Source organism: Pyxicephalus adspersus, chromosome 10, assembly GCF_032062135.1.
Source record: "Pyxicephalus adspersus chromosome 10, UCB_Pads_2.0, whole genome shotgun sequence".
NCBI classification, from domain to species: Eukaryota; Metazoa; Chordata; class Amphibia; order Anura; family Pyxicephalidae; genus Pyxicephalus; species Pyxicephalus adspersus.
In genome coordinates, this window is record NC_092867.1 from 47,434,381 (window position 1) to 47,452,009 (window position 17,629).

The 17,629-nt window shown below is 39.3% G+C and overlaps 1 long non-coding RNA gene across 2 annotated transcripts in view; it reads left to right on the top strand.

Annotated features, from left to right (window-relative positions):
- The window catches only part of LOC140339557 (uncharacterized), a 22,483-nt gene extending 6,555 nt beyond the window's left edge, over window positions 1-15,928 (top strand). For both annotated transcript variants that reach the window (XR_011922472.1, XR_011922473.1), the window contains exons 2-4: window positions 584-695; window positions 6,907-6,984; window positions 11,997-15,928. This is a non-coding gene — a long non-coding RNA (uncharacterized lncRNA). The remainder of the gene's footprint in view (window positions 1-583; window positions 696-6,906; window positions 6,985-11,996) is intronic.
- Window positions 15,929-17,629: the final 1,701 nt, after the last annotated feature.

Genomic DNA, 17,629 nt, shown 5'->3' on the forward strand with positions numbered 1-17,629 from the left:
CGATGGAGGACGACGCTGGATGAGCACAGGGGGACCAGGTAAGTAAGGATGTGAAAAATCTCGGGCTTAACCATCCTTGCAATTTTTTTTTGCCCGAGCGAAGGTCGGGCTTAACTGCAAGGAGGTTAAAGTGCACGTGCAGCTCAGCATTGGTTGCCAGGATATCCAGAACATCCAGGCTTCCCCTGCGGTTGCCAGCAGTTAATGAACTCCTGCACTGGAGCTACATCATTCCAGCCCAGCCAATTAAGATGGCAGAATATCGCGAGAAGGAAGAGAAGAAGGAAAAAGATGGAACAACGGAACAGGGACAAGTAAGTCACACAGGGTTTAGAGTTCTGATTTAGCCTGTTCAATACCCATTTCCCCACCCCAGAGTCCCTGACATTTATGTCTTGTAAGTCAGTATGATATAAAGGAGAGATCAACATTTTTATTCAGTAATTTAGGAAAAACACTTTTAATGATATCCTTATTTTTTATAACCTATTTGTAAAAAAAATATTCTCTAAAACAAAGCAGCATACTGCTTTACCAAAATTCTGTATTTCATTTAATATGTTTACTTTTTTTCCTTTACCAGATGTACCTACAAGATGTAAATGCATTGGATCTTTGAAATTTATAGCTCCCAAAAAATTTCAAAACATTGAGTTGAAACCACAATCATCATCATGTGACCGGTTAGAAATAATGTAAGTCAAGATAATAATTACAGCAGATACATAATTTATTAAGAGGCACTTTAAGAGTCTTGATAAGACAATGAACAATATGTAAACTGCATCCTCACACATAAACCAACTGAAATGTTATGAAAGATGTTGAAAAAAAGTATTCACCCACTTTTTTTCCCATTTTGTTGTGATATAACAATTAATCACAGTTCAATGTGTAGTTATACAAAATGTATGTGTGGATAAAAAAAATGTAATTGTGTAGGGGACATGGATACGCGATGGTGGCGTGAGCTTACTTAATACACGAGCTCCGTGCACACCTCGGCTTTTCCAGCTTATCCGACCGGGTTTTCTTCTTCACCTACGGTCCTGCTCTGATGACAAAACAAAAGAAGCAGAAGGGCACAGGCAAGACTCCTGGGCACATAAGTCTTAAGTATTTCCCCGCTGACCCGCCGGCTGCAAAGGGAGCAAGCAGTTCCAAGATGGAGCCACTGCCTCATACAGAAGCTGGCCACGAGGCTCCAACGAATGCAGCAGATGCTGCCAGATTCCCCTGCATATCACAAGGCCCTGCTACCTCTTCCCTTACCTCCTCTCCTGTCCCCTCCTCGGCTTGTTCTGGCTCTCCAGTGCGCTCTCTGGACCTTCAGCACCCTCCCCATCAGCTACCTCAGGACCTGCAAGCCCTGCTTCAGTTGATTAAGGTGGACATGGAGTCTTTGGCCATCCGCATAGAGTGCTCTATGCACAGGGAAGTGGAGGCTCTCCATCAGCAGGTTAACTCAATGGATGCCAAAAGTGTCCACGCTTGGAATCCTCTGCCACACATGTTTCTTCCAGAATTTCAGCACTGGAGCACTTTCATCAGCAAGTCAGGTCAGTGGCCTCTTCTCTAACGCCTGGATGACCAAGAAAATAGAGGCAGCAGGAATAACTTAAGGCTAAGAGGAATACCTGAAGCCACGCCGGGCCCCGACCTTGAGAGCACTGTTGTTGCCATATTTAATACCTTACTAGAGTGGCCAGTGGTGGAAAACATCTAGTTGGACCAAGTGCATAGAGTGGGCACACAGAGAGGCAGACAGAATTATCCCCCAAGAGATGTCCTATGCAGGGTTCATTTTTTCAACCTGAAAGAGCAGACTGTCCAGAGAGCTTGGTTGACTGGGCCTATAGGCTTTGATGAGACCAGAATACAAATTTTCCCAGATCTTTCCTCCCGCACGATGAGGCCTATGCTGAAGCCATTGCTTGATTTAACAGTCATTCACGGTGCCCGCTACAGATGGGGACACCCATTCCATGTGATTGTGACCAAGAACTTTTTCGCTCCATGACCCATCGCAATTGCCTTTTTTTTTTGCCTTCCTGGGTTCAGATCTTATTACTGTCCCTGATTGGCTGGACACCCTCGAGGAGCCCCCAGAAGCCCTCCGCAGAATGCTATCACCCCACCCAAACATGCGCAGATTTGCGTCCCTTTACGGCACCCCACTCTCCACGCTGGGATACACCATCTTAGCATGAACTATGACGGATTAAACAGTGAATCAAAGGCACAGATGGGCTCGCCTACACCAGCTCTCCCAAAAGCGGATACCTACAGTTTTTGGCAATTTTCCCAGCTATTGGATTTTCCTCTGTTTTTAACTTCATCGAAACTATGTTAATATTCCACTGTTTCCTGAATCCCCTAAGAAATTCAAATGTCACCTAACTTGGTGTTTTATGAGTAGAATGAAATCTTCTCATACGAAATTTTTTTTTTTTTTTTTTTACTGGGTCAAATTGTATATGCATCACTGTATATTGAGTTTGATGTTTCCTATGTTTACTACTACAATTGCTCAGGATTTTTTAGCCAAGAATTTAATCAGAACTATGTTTATATTCCACCGTTTACTGAGCCCCCTAAGGCCATCAAATGTCACTTAACTCGATGCTCCATGTGTTAAATGTGATCCCATTCCTTCTCATCCACATTTCTTAGTGGGCCATACTGTGTATGCATTACAGTATATTGAGATTGATGCTATGTATATATATTACCACAATACTCACACTTATTTAATCGCTCAGTTTTATGTCTATCTCATTTTTAGCCACCTGCAATCTTCATGGGATTTATTGTTGATGTACTACTGTTTACTGTGTCTGCTGTATTGGGCTGATACCGACACAATACCCAGACTGATTTAATTGCCCATTCTTTCAGTCCCCAAGGTATGGTTTCTGATTTGTTCTGTTGGCTAAGCGGTTTTAGAATCGGGCGGGCTTTACTGCCTCCTCTCAGGATTTTACTGCTGATACTTTTCTGTGATCTCTTTTATCGTTATGGGTTTTAATCCCCGTTGCCAACTATGCCTTAATATAGTATTTATATTTAGCCGCAGGTGTGCCAGCAGCTCTGTTCACCATTGCCTACACTTTCCCAAATAGGATGCTCTGACTTCATAAGAGTCCAGAGATACGGAGTCTCTTGTAGTACTCCTATACCTTAGAGCCACAAGCTTCCCTTTTTACTGTCTTTAGTGACGGTCTTTTCCTGTTCCCCCTCCCTCCCCAGTTCCCCCCTCTCCCGATTTCTGACCAGGGTACATTTTCCTAGTACTTAGACCGGACTCCAAATCTAAGGGAGTCAGCATTTTAATTCATGGGTCCCTGCCTTGGTCGCTTTCTATGTCGTTTCCTCATAATTCAAGGCAAGGTGTCAGAGCAATTATACATGCTGTTAAATATCTACCTACCCAACTCTAACCAACTGTTCCTACTGGAACAGGTACTTGTGATGCTGTCTGAGTTTGAAGCAGGCATAGGTATTTTCGGCAGGAATTTTGTCACTCTCTTCGTCTCTAGATGTTTCCAAGGGCCTCCCACATTTACTCCACAGACTTCACATGAAGCCTAAATCTCTATTACACGACAATCAGCTGGTTGACATATGGCGCATCCAGCACCTTGGGGTGAGAGATTACACTATTTGGCAGTCCACGACACTCCAGACTTGATTTTTTCTTGGTGTCTCATAGCGCCATATACCAGATCGCTGACTCAAGCATAGGTTCCATAACCTTCTCTGACCATGGCCCAGTTTCTATTGTTGTTCCCTAAGAACACGCTAATCATTGTGGTAAAGCCCTAGTACGTGCTCTCAAATCTAAAAAGCCGGCTATGTTCATCCCAAGTGTCAAGATTACTGCCGGTACTGCTGTTCACTCTACAGGAGACATCGCCCAGGTGTTTCACAAGTTTTACAGTCAATTATATATATTGTAGTCAAATCAACGTGGCATGGCCCCTTCTGATAAGGCAGAAAAAATTTGAGCTTACCTCATGGCCTCTGATTTCCCAACGCTTTCAACAGAAACTGTCGAACTATTAGATCACATTTCTTGAATTGCGTTGGGGGGTTAGACGCACAAGCCCTGGGAAAGCACTTGGTCCAGATGTCTTCATGATAGAGTACTATAAAAAATTACTCCCTATCCTCGGACCACAACTGGTCTTGGCAATGAACGCTTTGTCCCAAGATCTTGGTTTTCCCCAAGATACTCTGTCGACCCACGTCTTTGTACTACTAAAACCTGACAAAGATCCCCAGCAGTGTGCTAGCTACCAGCCAATATCCTTACTTAACTGTGACTTTAAATTGTTCGCAAGCATTCTAGTCCAGAGGCTGACCCCCGTACTGAGTGGCATTATTCCACCCCGACAAGAGTAGATTTCTTTCCATGCAAGAGGCCAGAGACAATACTACTCATACCATAAACATCATTCATCATGCCCATTCCCATAAATCACCACTCTTGCTTCTTTCCACAAACGCAGAAAAAGCATTTGATCGGGTTGACTGGACCTTTCTTCACACTACCTTGGCACATCTAGGTCTTCCCGTAAAGTTACTACAAGGAATCAAGGCTTTGTAACCCTTCCCCCAGTGCTAGAGTGAGGATAAATGGTGAACTCCCCCAACCATTTACTATCACCAATGGTACCATACAGGGACGCCCCTTGTCTCCCGTACTTTTTGTTCTCTCTCTGGAACCCTTCGTACGGCTTGTGTGAGCTTCCCCCGACATCAAGGGCATGAGGATTGGCACAACCAAAACATAAGGTGGCAGCCGATGCTGACGACTTGCTGTTCTATTACCTCGCCAGTTACCTCCCTCCCTAATCCGTTGCTGGAACTGCTCAAATTTACTGATCTCTCAAACTACAAAATTAACTTGCAGAAATCAGAGGCTCCGAGTGTCACTATCCCACAGTCAACTAAGGAGGCGTTAATGCCCGCCTTCCCATTCAGATGGGCCATAACCTCCATTTCATATTTGGGCATCCAGATCTCCGTACACCTGTCGCAGTTTGTCGATCTGAATATTTTGCCGCTACTGAACAAATTCAAAAAAGAACTCCATAAATGGAGACAACTGACCTTCACCTGATTTGGGAGGTGCAATGTGTTAAAAATGAATGTGATGCCTAGATTGTTGTATGTACTTCAGGCCCTCCCAATCCGTATCCTGAGTCATATTCTGCATAAGTTCTGCTCGGAATTTATTTACTTTATCTGGCATTCGGGAACTTGGAGAATAAGTGTAAAGGTGTTGAGGCTCCCCAAAGGGGAGGAATGGCATTCCCAGACCCTGTTCTGTACCATCAGGCGGTACACATGTTCAGACTCCTGGACTGGTGCACCAATGGCAGTTCCAAGCTGTGGGTAGGCTTTGGAAAATGCTTGTTCATCAATCCCGATCGACTCCTTAGTCTGAGCCCCAGCTGCGGCCAAGTCTCCCATGCTGCGGCACCCACTGATTGGTGAGACCCTTAAGGTGATCTCCAAATTCTATGCCACCTAGAAAAAAGCCATTTACCCGTCCCCCCTATGATATTGGGGAACCCGGAATTTCCACACAGTCTATCTGATACGATATTCCGAATCTGGAGAGATAAAGGTGTCTTTAGAGCTATGGATTTCCTCCAGAATGGAGATAGGGCTCCACTGTCTACACTTTAAATTGATAAAGAACTGCTTCCCCTGACCCCCTGGTGCTCTCTTCAGCTCTTATATGTAATCCAATCCCTTCCATGGCCAGGTAATTTTAGACAATTTTACTACCCATTGAATCCCTCTGCTCCACCAAACGCTCCCTGAAGGACATGCTATCCTATGCATACCAAGAACTATTGGCAGTCCACACCCTGTTTCCCCGACTTTTATAGCCAAATGGGAAACTGAGCTTGGCATGCAATTTACTGATGAACAGTGAGAGATGGTGCTTTATTTCTGCCACAAGGCCTCCATCTGTAACAGATACCAGGAGACTAACTACAAGTTAGACACCCGCTGGTATAGGACTCCAGTTAAGCTTGCCAGGCTATTCCTGCAGGCTGACAATACCTGTTGGAGATGCGGCTCTGCCCTAGGCACGCTGCTGCATGTTTTTTTGGGATTGCCCCAATTTGCAATCTTTTTGGGCCTCCGTGACTGATGTTATCCTCAAACTTACAGAGGTAGACATTAGGGACAAACCTGAGATAGCATTACTTCATATTTCCCATCTCTCAAGAAAAGTGTACAAACGCTCTCTGCTAAGATGCCAAGACACCTGCTAAATGCAGCCAAAGCTTGCATTCCAGCTTGCTGTTAACTATGTAAGACTAAGTTGAACATGGTATAATTTTTTTGTTTGTATGACATCCGGTTTTTCTTAAAAATTATTTTAAAAAAAATATGTTAATGATTTTTAATTACAATAAAAAATATACATATAAAAGGAATAGCATACCTAAATCAACACTGGCAAAGAAAAAAATGTTTTTTACCAGACATGGATTCAATGTGCCTGTGATAATGGACATATTGATTTACAAAAAAATGAAAAGCAAGCTAAATGTAAAACAAAATCCACAACAGATCTCACATTCTGTGGTTGCATTTGTTTGTCTTTACTAGTTTAGCCCTATGTACACATCACAATACATCATGACAAAGGACATTTAAGGTGTTACAGCTTACTTTTATTATAACAACCCTCCTATCATGTCAGCTTTACAATGTTTTTGCAAGGCTTTCTTAGTTAATTTTACTGTCAAACTTACAAATGCAATCATTTCATACTTTTTTAACTTGTAAAATTTTCTCTCAAATGGGAGAACATTTTCAGACATGTTTCTGGCATTCACCTTTGAAAAAATAAAATGGTGTTTTTCTAACATTTTTCAGAGTAAAAGTGAACTCTGCTCTTACATGTATAGACCCTAACCATGAAGAAGGGAAGGCTATAATTTCTTGTTGGCAAAGGTAAATATATATTAAAATGTTAACAACAACAAGGGATAATTTACCAAAAGTTTCATGTATTACTTCAATGCCAATAGAAGTATGTGCTAGAACACAAACAAACAACAGAAATGTTTATGCAAATAAAAATATTTTAGTATTGTGCTACTGGAATGTAAAAGCAACATACACTTTGAAAGTTCTATGTACAAAGTATGGAATCTGACATTTTCTCAAACATTCTCTTGAGGGAATCTTCCAGGTCCATGTGTTTTAATGGCAGTAATTGATTCCCACGTAGGAATGTTTGAGGGAAAGTCTGGTTTCCTGTTTTATAAATAGACCCCTTGCAGTCTGTGCATCACTTATATAAGTAACCTACATCATTTATACATTACCTTGGTTATGCATGGTAAACCTGTCAAAATAAATAGGCAAAACGAGCATATTATGAATCAGGTCATATAAAGAGGTTAAAACTGCTTGAAAGGTACAATAAAATTCTATATTAGATTATTAAAATCAATTATTTGCAATTTTCCCTTATATGAACTTGGCCCCACTTATCTCATCTCCTTGGTCTCCCTATTTGGGACTGACTGTCCCTTAAAAGGAGACAGGATGGGCAATGAAATTTAACCAGGCTTAAATTTGTTTTTAAAAAGGTCTGCCTAAAAACTGTGAAAATTTGATTATACAGCTTGTTTTATTTGCATTAAGGTCTATGGCTAGTCAACTGATAATTACAAAGCCCCAAAAAATGGTAATGTCACAAAAATTGATGTGTGTTGAGAGGGGGTAGTAGGAACCTATGTGAAAATTAACAGTGAAAATATTTAAAATAAAAAAGCATGTGTTTAATTTGTAAATCAAAGCATAGTTAGGAAAATTATTTTTAAAGCCAGCTGCTGACTTTTTGAGTTAATTGCAAGGAACCTTAACATAAAGGTCACAAAAATTTCTGGTTGGGAAAGACCTGTGGAAACATGGTCCAAGTACATTTTACACATCCAAGTACATTTTCTTTTTCAACAGCATGTAATTTTTCTAAAAATAAAAGTTTACATTTACAGCTTGAACACACTTCATACATGTTATAAGCATTGTATAGCAACCAATTGCAATATTTTGCATGCTACACAATATAGTTTTTAGGTGTAATTTATGAATTAAAGAAAGTTTCACATTTAAAGGGCTATTCCCAATTGACTTCATACAAGTTGGGTAAAGTATAAGAATACCAATAAACTACATTTTAATGGAAATTAGATGTTTACAAACATGTTTTCCAACTTATCTTTTAAATTCAATTTACATTAGTGTTCTAAAAAGTTTAACTTGGGACATGTTCTTCTCTGATGCCCTTTCCCCTGACACTTATAGTAAACTTTTGTTTATTGGTAAAAGCTTTAACAAAAATTATTTCACAGACTCCCATGAAACCCAATCACACACCCCAACACGACATCCAACCCACAAACTAAAAAACACATACCTAATATCTCACAAGGAACTAAACGCCACAAAAGTGATTCCAGCCCATCCAGCATCACTAACCCCAAATGGAAACCTTCTACTGGCTTTCTAGAATTACCTTCATTAAACAGCCTCCCTACTGGTAACCCCCTGTTTTAACCTCGTGGAATCTCCACAAACCCCAAAAGACACGCCAGACCACACACTGTCACCACTAGACAGCCCAGTCCCTCCCCTATCCTCATCTGACCCCCCTCTCCTCTCACCCAATTATCTACCACTCCCAACTACACCACAAACCTAACATTTCACTTGGAGCCATACCCAAAACCAAGTCCAACCTTTTTTAGACCTACATCCCCCCCCCCACTTCCCTCACCTCTGCCCCTCACAGACCCGATGGACAACTACACCCTCAAGGGACCACCAATACAAAAAAATTAGAAGTTATAAATTTCACATCACACAAGCTCACGAGTGATGAAATACAATTACTGAAGTTAGGACTATCGTTCTGCCCCTCCACTATTTCTGCCAAATTCGAGTTTGTAAATGACCTACAACCCTTCACCAGAAGACTCACCCTAAAAATCATGTTTGATAATTCACAGCGCAACAAAAAATTCACGATACTACCACATTTTAACTCTTTTGATATTCAAGATTTCAAAAATCTGAAGACGTTCCATGAACTAATGGAGAAAAACAGAATACAAGAACAACACCTAGTCGAGGAGTGACCAACACAACTCCCTGAAGATTAACAAATTCATACTGAAACCCAACAATTCACATCTGAGGCATCAGGTGGGACCCCAACAACCACCAACATCCCTACAAGACGACCCAAATCCACCTTTTTCCCACCAATATCTAGTGATCCACACACAAACCATCATGAATCTAGTTACTCAAGAAGTACAAAAAGTTTAGACCCCAGCTCCACGAGGAAGCTGACAACCTCAATCCCAATTTGAAAAAAGCCTTGAACAATCTGAAAAGGAACAAAAATATTGTCATCAAGCCATCGGACAAAGGTGGAAATATTGTCATCGTGAATCAACCCCAATACCCTAACATGTGCTACAAGATACTAAACAACAAAGACTGGTATCAATTGCCTCCTTTGCGAGTAAACTTGTAGATGCCTACCTCTGACCCATGGCAATGAAATTACCATCCTATTTGAAGGACACTAGACTTACATCGGACATATAAGCCCCAGCAGATGCCCTTCTCGTTACCATTGATGTTGAGGCACTCTACTGTAGCATTCCTCACACAAAAGGCATTGAGATCATACTAGAGGAACTTCCACTGATTCTACACATCAAACCAGGCATTCAACCTATTCATAGGAAAATTGCTACAATACTTACTAACCAGGAATGTATTTACTTTCAATAACCAACATTTTCTGCAGATCCAAGGCGTGGCGATGGGCACCATCATACGCCAATATATACTTAGGCAAGTGGGAGGCAAACCTATTCCAGAATCCTGAACTGTCCACATATAAACGTCACATACATTGCTGGAAATGATATATCGACGATATCATCATCATCTGGACGAACCCACTACCCCCCTTTATGTAAGCGCCGACAGTCACTTTTTAAAAAAAACCTATAGTATTTCTAATAAGCTGAACCCACACACTTATCTACCTCAATCTGTGAGTGGGCGGGGGGTAATGGGGGATGGCCAGGGAGGAAATGTGTAGAACATCTGCACATCTCGCTCCGTGAGCCAGACCCCACCTCCTCTCCCCTGTCCGCCTCACCAGTACATGCGCATCTCCGATTGAAGGACGGAAGCTGCCCTTACCCAAACAATCACGAGCGTGGTACACAACCCACACTAACCTATTTAAAGACGAGCCGCGGGTAGACCAGTCCTCCTTTAGATGGCTACCTGCGGCCCACCACTATACCACCACGTTTAAAGTAAGTGATAAACTATTTATGCTATTGTCTTCTGCACATAACAAAGGGAACGTTATCCCCCTGCAATAACTCATCATTATTCCAATATTGCCTTTCAGCAAACATAGTACTACAAATCATGTGGACACCACTCCCCAGCTAACACACTACTGCATACATGGGTACACTTACCATCTTGCATTGGAGCACAAATATAGAACCAACTACCAGGTAGAATTTATCACGAATAATCTCTATAATGGATACTCAACAATTACCATTCTACTTACAGTGACTATATTATGGTAATAAACTTTCTTTTCCTTAGATATCAGTGCTCTTATATGTTAACCCTACTACACATATATTCAGTAAAAATTACCTATTAAAGGTATTGTTACATTTTTATTATCCTAATTTCACTACAAGATATAGTAACTCACTTTAATATTCCCTAATATATATATTCCTGTCATGTAAATCTGGTGCTATCTACTGACCATTTTATTGGATTAATATTTAATCTTGTATACTCGTTTTAAATATTACTTATACTATTATTGGGCAAATCTAGCACTATCAAATATATATTTTCAATTACCTTATCTACTGGATAATATCTAGTATACCATGAGTGGCATAACAATACAAATAACTATTTTCTCCTAACACCTAGGAATCATCACCTAAATGCCCTTAAAGAACCATACAAATGATGTTCTTTCTCTGACAATAGGACTAGCCCTGTAAGTTGAGTATCCCACAATATATACTATCAAATACTTTTGCTATTATCTCAAAAACCTACATTAAACAATATACTTCTGCTGTTCATCCCCTTTCCCCTCCCTCTTCTCATCACTAGTTGCTTTTTCTAAGCACTATGGCTTTTATAACCGAATCATTTCACAAGTAGTATGAGAACAACTGGCCTCCACAGAAAAGATTTCAGCAATACTACCAAGTAACATTTATTAGCATCAATCTGATTACTCTATGGTCATTATACTGTTACAAATATTTGGATATCTGACCTCTCTTATTACCTACAACTCAAAAGGTCTCCCCAACAAACCTCTGAGAAAGCCTTAGGTGAAACGCATCGGGTGGGAAACTAAACTATTGCTGTCTGAACAGGACCAAAACTACTTGTACCGTACGCTTACCTGTTACCTAGCTTAGTTTTCCTATGTTAGCATTAGCATAGGTCATCTGTCTAGTTTTAGAATATTTTTTATTGAAATAAATTGTTTTATGAAAAACACTCTGTGCCCTAAAAAAGCCTGTGTTTTCGCTATCCCTAAAAACTCACCTTTTCATTATAACGCCTAGGCTGGGCACACGGGAAACTATTCCTTCTTAAAGTTCTTGGATTACTACCTTTGGTAAAAACTACCTTCTCTATTGTTAAAAGCTTGCAAAAACATCAAGCATCAGTGATTTTCATTTATGGTGACAATACCATGTTCAGGAGCTATGCAATTTACTTGAAAAACTGTTGACCAGAGACTTTAATGTAAATTTAATTGAACTCAAGTTTTTAGCGCATTTTTTTGTTATTTTAAGTTTATAGTTAGTTCACTTTAAAAGCATACTGTAAAAATAATGTAGTGTGGATTATGCATGTTTCAGGGATAAGCACAACACAGCAAAGATGAAGAAATGTGTTAAACGAAAATTGATGAAGAAAAAAGGAAAAACAAAAAAACAAAGAAGTTTAAACTTGAGGAACTATTTTTTTATTATTTAAAGATGCTGAACAGTGCATTCATGGAAATAATACCTGATCGCTTTCACAAAGAAAAGTAAGAATAATTCATGAAAATGCACGGAAATACATACAGCTGTACACAACAAATGGGAACTGAAGAATTACCATCTACAGAACTGGACCACAGGTTATCTAAAACATACAGTTTTAACAATTAGGTAAAGGTTACATAGATGAGTAGCTGTTCTCATACCTAAAAAAGTATCAGGGGATGTAGGACGTTATAGTAACAGAAACAAGCACAAACTGTAAACAGAAATGTGCACAACTGAGAACTTAACAGCAATACTCTTGCCACCAGAGTCCCCAAGAAATAAAAACATACTGTTTAATATACTAGCATCTTCCAAAGACTAAATATTCTTTATACGTGAATTGACAATCAAGAATTCCTCCTGTCTAGAAGCTCTTCAGAATTATTAACTGAACCTCAACACAAATAATATTAATTTACTAGATATTTATGGTACAGTGTAAGTGATTATTACAATTTTTGTACTGTAACAGAATATGTGCATATAGTGTTATGTGTATTTTCACTTCTCCTTCTGTTAACTTCACCTGACCGAATCCAAGATATACTGTTCAAGTATTTTATGTATTTTAATAAAGACCATTCATTAATACATTGTAACGGTGTTCTCACTGCTACTCATTGTACACTAACATGTATTACTTCTCAGTTTATCTGTGTTTTTAATTATCTTATCATCCGTTCAAATTTCATCATCCATTCACATTTCATGTTTGTATCCCCATTACGCTTTACGCAGCCAGCCTCACTAGAGGGGTGATTAGGTTTGGGACTACATGTACCCTAATCGCTGATATTCCAGCACCATACACATCCCTACCTTACTTAATCATTAATTAGGTTTTCCCCACATCTCACACCCTGTCCATATCTAACATCCCCTTCTATTTAATATTATGTCCACTTTTCATGCAATCCCAGAGCCCACGCCCCCTATGTGGCACCCTGCCAGCCTTAGCAGCAAGCCACTGCTATTTCTGCCATCTCTGCCTACATCCCCCTTTGCACCGCCGCTGTCTCTCCCTCCCCTCACTAGTAGTGCAGTGGTGATGCAAGCAGAGTCGGATGCTGAGGGAGGAGTCTTCTTCTATGTCACCAATGGGCAAATGACCTGTCAGTCATCCCATGCACACCCTAGGCATGCAGGGACATTGACTCCTTGCCTATTTTAGGCGGGAGTGGATCCCTGACAGCCTCTGGCTGCACCAATTCCCTTTTGTAGACACTCTGAAGTGTTCTGCAATCTCTCGACAGGTAAATCATTACCAATCATTATGTCTTATATGGACAAATTCACCAAGCTTATGTTTGTCTAGCATAACGAACCATAAATTACTGGCAAACTAAGAAATTTTTTAACGCTGGTAACTTTAGACTGTTACCTGATGTTCAACATATATTCAGTTACCTCTATTGGACTTTGGGAGTACACCTGTTCCCCCTTAATAATAATCTTATTACTTTTTGAATAATAACCTTCATGGTTATTTTCTTATTTACCCCCTTTTTCTACCTACCCCCCTACTTTTCTTACAACAATTATCTTATGCCTGTATTTTTTCCTGATTCCTATTTTCGGCCTTTGTTAACTCTGTATCTTTTGGAGGTCTACTTTTGAAATCTCCTAAAGTACTTCACCATCTGCAAGTCTTTTTCAATTTTAATTTTCATACTCTCATATCACTTTCATGCAAGAGACCTCCAGGTCTACTATTTGAATGTACTCAACTACTACTCATAGAAATTTACACCTTCTGCTTTATACCTTATGTATCACGGACTGATCACTGATGTATATATCTCTAGTACAAATTGGTTCAAAATTCTGATATACCCTCCTCATTGTATTTTACTATTAGCTGAACGCTGTCTTCATAAGTACCCCTGAAGAAACCAATAAGTGAAATGTGGTCTCTCTTCTTTGATATGCCGATTAGGAGATTTTATGTATAGCACTTTGGTCATAACCCTGATACTGTATGGTGGACCTTCCATTTTGTTTCCCTGTGTGCAACCCACTATAATCTTGTGTGATTGATTTAGCACCTTGTTATACTTGTATATGTATGAATGTAATACATAATACTTTGCCAAAAAAAATTAATTTATTGGCTCTTTTATCCATTAGAATTACAATACTTCAGCTTTTAAATATTTATATCTCGTCCTCAGTCAAGTTTTAGACTGTATACATCCCATATTTATCAATGTGGGCATTTAAATAAATAACTAGCAAACTAGCTAAAATGGTAATAAAAATTCTGGACACCCATGGCTGGTCACCCACTTTTTTATATTCAGCTGAAGCAGTACTGCGAGGCCCACAACAGGGCTGCCCAGACTGTCCTCCAAACCAATGATTTTGACAAACTACTGACAGTGGCCCCACTGTCATTTTCTTATGTGTACAAAAGTTTCTAAAACCTATGTAACAATCCTTTGTATCATTCTAACCTAAGAGAATGGCAGAAGGAGTTTAATGTCCTTGACCTACTAGATAAAATAGTGAAGGGCCATCTAACAATACAAAAGACCACAGTTAATGAACTTTGGAGAGAAAGCCAATTCAAGATCATGCATAGGGTCCATAAAGTCTATAGACCACTGCAGATCAGCAGATCAAACCCACAGGGTGTCTAAAGTGCAGCCAGAGTACAGCCTCCCTCTACCATAGCTACTGGGCCTGCACATGCATATCCAGTTTCTGGGAAAGGATGCTAAAATGTATAAAACAAGTGGTTAGGATAGCTTTCCCACTCTGCCCAGTAGTATGTGTGTTTGGTGACTGGTTCACTATGCAGGAGGTGGGTTTGGGGAAAGGAAAGAAAGCATGGGTAGACCTCTGTTTGTTTTATTGGTGGCAAGATGGGCTATTATGAGTCAATGGATCCAGCACAAGCCACCTACACTGGAGATGGTCAGGGCCTCCCTCCAGACCAGGTTCTATAGGGATATGTTGGATGCCAAACAAGGGGAAGACAAACAAAAATCAAGGTTTTTGAGTAAATGGTAATATTTAATTGACAAGGCTCTACCGAGCCCAAAAAGGAAGTAAAATTTTATCCTACTTTCAGCACTCTTACTGGTACATTATAAATGTGACCTACAAGGGCACATCAACGCCCAAGCAATAGCTGCATACTAATTTTTGGGGGTAAGAAAGTACTTCACCCTCCCCTGCTGGGTGTGCTATATGTCCAAGGATTTTTAATATCCCGCCACTTTCCATAGCTGGTTCTAGAGTAAAGATATTAAGGGTCCAGCAGCTCTAACCAAAGGTATGTCCAAAAGTAATTGTAATATTCTAATGTTTTAATGTGTATGTTCTTCTTCACCAACCCTTTTTTACCTCCCTAATTTATACCCTATGTTGTTGTCCAGTTATAAAAAAAGCGATTGTACTCTGGTAAAATGCTGTTTATTTCATAATCACAGCATTTCTTGTTTATAAAATTGTGAAAATGTAATAAAAAAAAAGTAAAAATAAAAATTGTGGACACCACTACTTAGTAAGAAATGAAATAATTAAATTTTTAAAACAACAACTTACTTGAAAGTTTTCATTCAAGGCCAGATTGTGGTGTACCAGAAGATCACAGATATGTTTGGTGTGTGCCAGGCCAAGCCTTAGATCAGCGTTTCTCAACAAGGGTTCCTCCAAAGGTTGCTAGGGATTCCTAAAGCACCAAGTAGTTTATGACTCTGGTCAGTTTAAGTAGCACCAATGATCTTTTTTGACTATCTATAAGTATGACATTCTTCCCAATGTCCAGTAATGTAAGAGATATTCTTCCCACTGATCACCACAGTAAAGACCTGAAAGTTATGTCAAAAGTTCTCAAAAAAGGTTGAGAAAGGCTCCCTTAGATATTAACCTCCCTAGCAGTAACCCCGAGTGTGACTCGGGGTAGAAAAAAGTTGCTACAAGTGGTAACCCTGAGTCACACTTGTGTTGGTCTTTTATTAAAGTTTTCTGCTCTCCTAACATATCTGTGACTGAGAATAAAGGAAAATCTCCTAATACAACAAAAACACAAAACATGACACATGTCACTGCTTATTGCAAAGCTCAGGGTTCATGGGAAGATTCTGAGGGAGGGTGCAGTATAAAAAGATTTTTTTAAATATGTTCTAAAAAAATGTTTTCAGAACTACTGCAGTTTTATCGGACCTTAAAAGTCCCATTGTTTTGTACAATTTTGCTGTGTTTACCCATGTGATGTGGTGTAAGTCATTTCCATCCACTTGCACCTTTTTTTGATCCCATAAAAAATAGTAGTTGTAGCTGCTGGATAACTGATAAATGAGTAATAAAATAGAGATAAGTCTGGATAACAAAAACCAGGAATAAGCATATGTTTTTGTTTAGAAAGAGGAAGTACACAGCTAGCGCACATAGCTAACACAGGAGTTTATGTAAACATGTAGCTAATTTTTAGAGAAAAAGAAAAACAATTACAAGGATTATGTCAGCCTAAACGAAAGGAAATATACAGGCATTAAATTATTTGATGAGATGACATGTGGTATCTGCTAATGAATAACTAGTGGCTAAAACAAGGTCTGGGTCATAAGACCTTTTTTTTTACATAACTTTGCAACCCTCCTGGACATAGTCCAGAGGGACTTGGATAATTTGGCTGGAACAGAATTGTTCTGGATTGGTGGGTCAGTGGCATTTAAAATAGTATATAAAGTGTAAATTCTTTATATTTTAGAACAGTACCCATACTGATTCCTAAGAAATGTTTTCAAACCATTAATAGTAAACTGAAAAACTACCTCTGGCAAGGTGAAAAACAGAGAACCTCGAATAAATATTTGATTAAAACAAAAATAGCCACAGACATTAGACTTAAATAGAACAATCTATAATCCCTGGAAATAACGCCTGGGTGCTACTAGTGACTCAAGTTTCACCATTAGTTAAAATACCTTCATTGCTAACCATACAAGCCACCAATCAAGTGTGGAAACAGACTTTAAATAATTGTTTAGAGTCTCTCAACTTATTTCATTCTCCTTTAAATACACTTATACCTCTTATGCCTTAAAATCAATATCAATGGCTTAAGAAAGGCTACACTACAATTGCCGACATGCCAATATTTAGAGGAAAAAAAGAAATTGTTTTTAGAACTACTGCAGTTGGTAATGCACCTTAAAAGTCCCATTGTTTTGTACAATTTTGCTGTTTTTCTCAAGGGATGTGGTGCAAGCCAATTCCATCCACATGCATCTTTTCCTTTTTTGATCCAATATTAAATAGTAGTTGAAGCTGCTGGGTAACTGATTATGATAAATAAATAATAAAATAGAGATAAGTCAGGATCCAGGACATGATCCAGGAATAAGCATACATGTTTGTTTAGAAGTACACATTGATGGACCAATAGAAATTGGCACAAATTAATCATTTCTGCAATACTACATTGATTTCTGATGTAACTATACCTACAA